Here is a 7989-nt window from a genome sequence, read left to right on the forward strand (position 1 = left end):
ACCACCACCACCATGCAATTATTTATTACTGGTATTTATATAGTGCTGGTCCCATCTGAAGTAGGACCCCCCACCATCCAATTATTTATTACAGGTATTTATATTGTGCTGGTCCTATCTGGAGTAGAACCCCTCCCCCTATCCAAACTTTGCCACTGGATGTCCTATGTCTGATAACCATCATCATTCAACCCACTTCCCCTCAGACCTAGGTTGTCCCGGAAAAGCCCCCAACTTGTGACTGGACAGTAAAAGGAGAAGCAGTTCATTAATGAAGAGATGAGGCAAGAATGGTCCCCCAAAAAAATGTGATTGCAAGACAGCAGAGGTTTTCTCATTCTGCTTTCTCCTCCTATCAGCATGCTTTTGTCAGCACATGAACTGATTGGTTCCTTGTACTGCTTCTTCTTCTCACACTTCATCCCTGCTGTGTAGGGGCTGCAAGAAGCTGATACCAGGTCACATTCGGGTACTTACACTGCTTGCATTTAAAACATACATTTAATAATATGCTAATGATCACAGTGCTGTATAATGAGTAACTAAAGTTCAGTTTTATGAAAACAACAACTTTATTTATGTAAAGACACACAAAAAAGACATAATGCCATCCATTTCTAATAAACTGAATGCTGACTTTTATGCTTTGTGTATATGAGGCTCCCGTGTCCTAATAATATTACACGACTGGCGGAACTGACAGCATTAAGCCAATGTAGTATAGAGATAAGTGCAGGGCTGCGATCTGTGACAACCCTTGTGGTCCACTACTGTAGATTAGAGGATGAGTCTCGCTTCTCTGCGACCGAATGGATTAATTAAAGCAGAACAAGACATAGAATCCCCATATGCTACAGACTGATAAGATTAACCCCACTGATTTCATGTCATGCTAATGAGAATGGGGGATGTGTCATTATAACATGTCATTGTTATGTAGATGTGTAAGCTGTTGTCATTATGTGGATCATTCGTGATTAATGCTGGCCCCTCCTTCAGTATTCTCAGAAGGAGGGGCCAGCAGCGACAACCTCCATGTTTTTCTCCCAACCTTTAAGGAAACACTTTAAAAAAATGAGATAACATTTTTGTGGATAGTAAAACCTGAGGAACGGCGTACTGAAATTACAGGTTAGAACGCTGCGAGATTCTAACTTAACACCCCGCTGTTGTCAGACAACAATTTTATTTCGATGGAGAAGAAAAAGGCTCATTTAAAAATCACTTGTCAGGGAGAAATGTAAGACATGTAAATTGAGTCCCGTCTATTCCTTCTGCGGCAGAGAGAAATTCCATTCAGCGATAAATTGGTTTTCTATTACATTTCAGACAACCGTGTGCGACGGCCATGACATGTGTATACCCATATCAGCCTATGCGCTGAGCTCTCTCCAGGATGATGGCTAAAGGCAAAAAGTATAACACATTACAACACAAACGTGTTAACCGTTTAAAGGGAAAACTCACCCAAAATAGCATTAACAAAATCAGCCATTTACTCAAATATGACATTTAGATTTTTTTTCATATTTAGGTGGAACTCTTTCCGGGTTCAAGAGGAGCTCCTTATGGATTTGGGAAGAGCTCCTACTGGGTTCAGGAGGAGCTCCTTACAGGTTAAGGAAGAGCTCCTTCTGGGTTCAAGAAAAGCTCTTTAAAGGGTCAGGAGGAACTCCTTTCCAGGTTCAGGGGGAGCTCCTTCTGGGTTCAGGATGAGCTCCTTTCGGTTTCAGGGGGAGCTTCTTCTGGGTTCGGAGCAATCTTCTTCCAGGTTTGGGAGGTGCTCCTTCCAGGTTCTAGAGGAGCTCCTTATGGGTTTTGGAGGGTCTCCTTCCGGGTTTAAAAGGAGTTCCTTCTAGGTTCAGAAGTTTCTTCCGGGTTCCGAAGGAGTTCCTTCCGGGTTCAGGAGAAGCTCCTTCTGGGTTCATGTGGACCTCCTCCTTGGTTTGAGAGGACCTCCTTCTGGGTTCAGCATCAGCTACTTTCGGTTTCAGGAGGAGCTTCTTCTAGGTTTGGGAGGAGCTCCTTCCAGGTTCAGGAAGAGCGTTTTTTGGGTTTCGGAACAGGCTTCTTCCAGGTTCAGGAGGAGCTCCTTCTGGGTTCAGGATGAGCTCCCTTCGGTTTCAGGAGAAGATCCTCCTAGGTTCAGGAGAAGCTCCTTACAGGTTCAGGAGGAGTTCCTTCTGGGTTCGAGAGGAACTCCTTCCATATTTGGGAGGAGCTCCTCACTGTGTTCAGTCCGAACCTGAGCTCATCCCTACCTTCCACCTCTTACGATGAACAGAATGTAGACGTGGACATCTGAATCCGCCGGCATTTCTCATTGCCCAGAAATAATTGACTATTTTTACTGTCCGCCATCAGAAACAGTTAAACTGTAGTGGACGTTCGTTGTGCTGTGTTCGTGCGTTCGATAATTCAATCTCTTGGAGACCCTGAGGTGAAATGGGCAAGAAACTCAAGCCGTTCCCCCCTGAACTGTTTTTATCATCTAACCAGCAGAAAAGTGTAAAGATGTGAGGAATATGAAATAATGAACAGTCGCCTTTCTTGTCTGCGGTCGGATGGTGAAAGGTCGCGGCGGTGTCAGTTTCATGCTCGGGAAAGAAAAAAGGCTGCGGGGCAGCGAACAGGCAGATTCTTGCAGCTTGTTGAAAACTTGATCTTGCAGACTCAATGGAGGTAATGCTCCAAACTGAGGAGTGTTTGTGTCTTATGGAGCTGTTGTTTCCATGGTAACGTAAGGCCGGCTTCATACTGGAAATGGATGGGTTAACGCAGGACAAAAGTCAACAGAAAGTGCAGTATGTGGGTTGGAGTATCCTTGGGGGGGTCCCAGAGTAGTCTAAGATATATGGAGAGTTGATTTTTATTTTGCACAACAGGAAGTCACAAGAAAAACCCAACGCCCTCTGAAACCCTTTGGGTTTTCTTGTGACTTCCTTTTGGGCAAAATAAAAATCAACTTGACTTAACAATTTATCCGTGGCGCTCTCATGCGCTTCATACCTCCATGATTTTGTTTTTATCATCGGTTAATGTTAGGGATAGGTGATTTACTCGTTGAGCTGCTTAGGTGGAGTTTGCATGACAAAAAAAAAATCACCTGAGGCTTCAAAATTGCATAGAATGGCCCCCAAATTTGTCTAAAGGCGACACTTTCAAAGTTTTTACAGGTCAGAGTTGACCATAAATAATGGCCCTAGAAGTATTGTTCTCACTCTGTTGTACTGTCAGTGACAAGGCCCAGTAAATCAGGGGTGGTGAATGAAGTTGTTGTGACCGGGCTTGGCTCACTGTTCTCGATTTTAATTCCAAGTCTTAAGTTACGATGGATCAAACTTGCTTCTAAACCTGCAAAACCAGTTCAACCAGTCTCCTTGTCTAAACAAGATCCCCTTTCCCCTAGATATTATATAATGGATTCTTGGGTCAAGTTCACCGAGTGCCCTGGAAAGGTGTTGCAGCAGAATGGGTGCCACCACCATGACTCCCAGAGGCAGATGAGTAACCGGAAGACTGCCACACACCGATAATCTGCCCCCTCCTGCGTACTTTCTCTGTATATAATGACAGGGTTTGGGAAATCAATAATGACTGTCAAATAATATGTTGTGAAGCTGGACATAAATGTTGCAATCTGATTGTACAACCTGTGAAACACTTTTCCCTGTCTACACAAAGTGAGCTGCCTGACTGCACATGGAAGGTAAACAAAAGGGGGCAGACATGATGGACTCATAGATCTTTTTTCTGCTTTTACTCTTCTATGCTTTCCTCATTCCTCCCTTCTCTCCCTCCTTCCTTCCTCCTCTCCTTCCTTCTTTTCTTCCTTCCTTTTCTCCTTCCCTCCCTCCTTTCCTTCTCTCCTTCCTTCCCTCCCTTCCCTCTTTCTCGGCTTCCTTCTCCCCTCCCATCTTCCTTCCTTTCCTCCTCCCTTGCTTCCCTCCTCCCTTGCTTCCCTCTTTAATTCCTTCCTTCCCTTTCCCACCTTCCTTCCTTATGCCTTCTCTTCTTCCTTCCTCCTTTCATTTCCCTTCCCTCCTTCCTTCTCTCCCTTCCTCCTCTCCATTCCCTCTCCCTTCTCCCCTCCCATCTTCCTTCCCTCCTCCCTTTCTTCCCTCTTTAATTCCTTCCTTCCCTTTCCCACCTTCTTCCCTCTCTTCTTCCTTCCTCCCCTCTCTCCTTCCCTCCTTCCATCCCCCTACCCTCTTTCCTACCTTCCCTTCCTTCCTTCCTTTCCTCACCCTTCCTTCCTTTCTGTCCATATTTAATGTTGTAAAGCTGGACATAAATGTTGCAATCTGATTGTACAACCTGTGAAACACTTTCCCCTGTCTACACAATGTGAGCTGCCTGACTGCACATGGAAGGTAAACATGTCGTCACCCATATGTAAAGCAGACGTGATATGTATATGTCTCCTCACAAGTGTGTTTATGTGCCCTGGGAAACATTGCGCTCACTTTTGCTCCTTATCTCCGGAGTCAGATGCTGGACGGTGAAGGATTGTTTGAACAAGCAATCTTGCTGTGATAGTTTAGATCGGGGTTCTCAACCTTTTCACGATTACGGACCATCAATGTATGTCCCAGTATGTCCCCATAACCCCCATCATCACCAGTCCCATTAGGTACCAGTATGACTTCTAAAGATCTCAATAACTTGTTTGTAATACGGATGGATGGGAAGAGAAGAGCGGAAAGAAAATTATATGACTTTTATCATATTTATTTCTATAAAGCCAGAAAACCAGCAATACAGACGCAGGCACACAGGCGCATGGGGGGCGTACATGTGAAATTTGGGTGTATTTTCCCACCAAGGAAACCACAGGTGCTGCATAGAGATGCCCATAGACATCAATGACTTTCCAAAGGGGGGTATATGACGGTACTTTCATGCATGTGGATAAACATATGCCCTGAATGCAGACTGTAATGAAGTATACCTGCAGTACAGCCAATTATATATGTGGGTGGCTATACGCACAACCCTTGGTTCCTCGGGAAGGAAATACGCCCCAGTATTTTACGTGCACCCGTGTGCATGAGGCCCTGATAAGATTTTTTACTGTTTTTGTGCAATCAAAACATTTATTTAAAGAGGAACGCTGGGTATTTTAGAAAACATCCCCTTGCAGTGGGGCTACCCCAGCACTGCAAGGGTTAAGTGCTCATTTTGGTCTATGGGGGCTCAAATAAAGAAGATACAGGCTGCTAGACCATCTCCTGTGGTGTCATCACATCTAATACAGGTCCATTGACTTACATTGGATGTGAGGACACTGGGGGATGTTCCGTAGCCAGAGAAGAGGGGGAGAGAGGTGAGCGGTGACTGCACTGGGACCCAGGCTTCAGGTGAGTAAAACTGCTTTATTTACCCCCTCCTAGACAAAACCAGTACTTAACCCTTGCAGTGCGGTGGTAGCGATACTGCAGGGGTAGGCAATTAATTTAGTCAAGGGGGCCACATATGAACCTAGGACGGCTATGAAATGCCAAACCGATTAACGCACGGTACCATGCAACTAACTGACTCTGCGTTACAGAGCTGCAGGCGCAGTGCGCTGCCATTCATTTGCATGGCACCCCAAACGCACCATCTGGTCACAATGGGATCAACTGCACTGCAACTCGTGGTACTGTAATACCACACGTCATGGTGCGGCTGAAAAAAAGTAGTGCATGCAACGCACCTGCCGCACTGTAACGCAGGGTAGGTGATACGAGAACCTCCCGAATGGGACACAGATGGCATTTATCCAAAATGAAAACGTTTTGGCTTGAGATATACGGGAAGACTTTGTCACTAATGATCAGCCAACAGGCAGCGTTCTGTGTCCCGGCATTGTGTCCGCATTGTACAGAGTGCTAACAATGTCTTCATTATGTGTTCCCTGCAGTGGTAACAATACAAAGAGACGACACTCGGGGGGCTCTTTCCATGGCAGGCGCGGCGCAGTTTGGGGACTCTGCTTCCCTTTGATTAGGAGACGACACTTCTCCAATGCTGGATAACAAGCTGCTGTGTGCTCCCGCCGGCCTGTGAGAAGTGGCTACATGGAAGACAAGCTGTCCTGCAACTCTTCCATATAAAACGCACAGCGGGGACTTCCATCCTTATTAGTTTAGACCAGAATATACCGTGAAAGGGAAACTGTTATAAAAAAAAAATCTCAGGTGGAGACGACATCCTCTGGTTCCTGGGATTCATGCCAGCTGAAAGGGCAGAGGCATCATTCAGAGTGAAGCTGAGGAAGTGAAGCTTCACTGCCCTGATACAGGCAGGAGTCAGGCAAAGGTGACACATACTATGATGGAAGTAGGGGGGGCTGCTTTTCCTGACCTTTCTTTTTGGAAAGGAAGGTGCAGAGGAAGGAAGGTGGGAAAGAAGGAAGCAAGGAAGGAAGGGAGAGGGAAGGAAGAAGGGACAGGGAAGGAAGAAAAGAGATGAATGATGGTAGAGGGACCGAAGGAAGGTAGGAACAAGGGAAGGAAAAGAGGAAATGAAGAAAGAAAAATGGGACAGAAGTGAGACATAAGGAAGGTAGGAAGAAAAAAAGGGAAGGAAGAAGGGAGACATTAGGAAGGAGGGAAAGAAGGGACAGGGAAGGAAGAAGGGAAGGAAGGTAGGAGGGAGGGAAAGAAGAAGGAAGGAATAAAGAAGGGACAGGGAAGAATGGAGGGTAGGAAGGAAGATAGGATGGAGGGAAGGAAGGAGAGAAGGGAGAGGGAAAGAAGGAAGAGGGATTGAAGAAGGAAAAGAAGGAGGGAAGGAAGAAGGGAGAGGAAAGCAAGGAAGGAGGTAAGGAAGAAAGAAGGGAGAGGGAAGGAAGAAATAAAGAAGGACGGAAGATAGGGAGGGAAGCACAGAAGGGAAGGAGGAAGGAAGAGGGATGAAAGAAAAAAAAGGGAAAGGAGGGAAATAAGAAGGGAGAGGAAGGAAGGAAAGGGATCACCAGCAAGAGGAAAGAGGCCCTGAATCCCCTACATAGATTGTTAGCTATCACTCTACTGATACCCAACCTTACTGTATACTAAAAATAATATACTATACTTATACTAAAAAAAACAGAAATCTTCCTTTTACTCATCAGTGGCAGCAGGACCGCAGCAGGTCACAGATAAGCAGCGGACACCGCTCCATGTCACAGGCTCAAGGAACAATGATACAAACTCTAAAAAAGTAAACTATTCCTTTAAGTACCGGACAGCTGCAGCCCAAACCCAGATCTGGAGGAAGATGGAAAAATCCTTTAACCCTTATGACTATGTGACCAATAATCATGACATTTCATAAGATGGCCACCACCTGATTACATCCAGCTTTTCCCCTTTGTTCAGGCTCTCTGACCCAGTTCACAGGGAAGTTACCGGTTCATCCTGCTGACTAAAGATATCGCCACAACCCTACAATTCTGGTGACTAACACCCATAGCAAACTGCATAGAAAGCCGAAATTAAAGATGACAACAGCAGCACACATGTTAGGCATGTAGCACACCCTGCTGGTCACTAATGTAATAAAACATTTAGGGGGTTATTCACAAGGCAGCCGAGTGAATAATTGAGTCGAAGTGAAGTGAGCCGAACGCTGTTCAGGTGTTCACTTCAGCCTTGTACGGCTGATTACAGCCGTACATTGGCTAAAGTCAGCCGTACATCGGCCGCCTTCGTTCAGCCGAAATGCAGAAGGAGTTCGACCCAGCCGATCCAACATCTGGCTGAGTCAAAGTTCCGGCAGCTCAGTGGCTGCTGTTCGCCCCATTTCTCATAGGCGCCGAACGGCAGTAACCGAATAGCCGAATGCCACCGAGCGGTATTCTGCTCGGTACCTCAGAGGTAGCAAGCCGAATAGAAAAGTTAAATGAATGGAAAAAGAACATTTTTTGAAAAATTATTTAAAAAAATGTAAAAAAAAATAAAAAAATATATATATATTAAAGAAAAGAGAAAAAAAAATGATGCATGCATGCACAACCACACG

The 7989-nt window shown here is 45.4% G+C and overlaps 1 protein-coding gene across 1 annotated transcript in view; it reads right to left on the reverse strand.

Moving 5' to 3' along the window:
- FRMD4B (FERM domain containing 4B) overlaps positions 1 to 7989 on the reverse strand; it is a 140883-nt gene that overhangs the window by 105804 nt on the left and 27090 nt on the right. The window lies entirely within an intron of this gene.

The sequence above is a fragment of the Nanorana parkeri genome, unplaced genomic scaffold (assembly GCF_000935625.1).
Source record: "Nanorana parkeri isolate BGI_ZX_2015 unplaced genomic scaffold, ASM93562v1 scaffold196, whole genome shotgun sequence".
In the NCBI taxonomy this organism is placed as follows: domain Eukaryota; kingdom Metazoa; phylum Chordata; class Amphibia; order Anura; family Dicroglossidae; genus Nanorana; species Nanorana parkeri.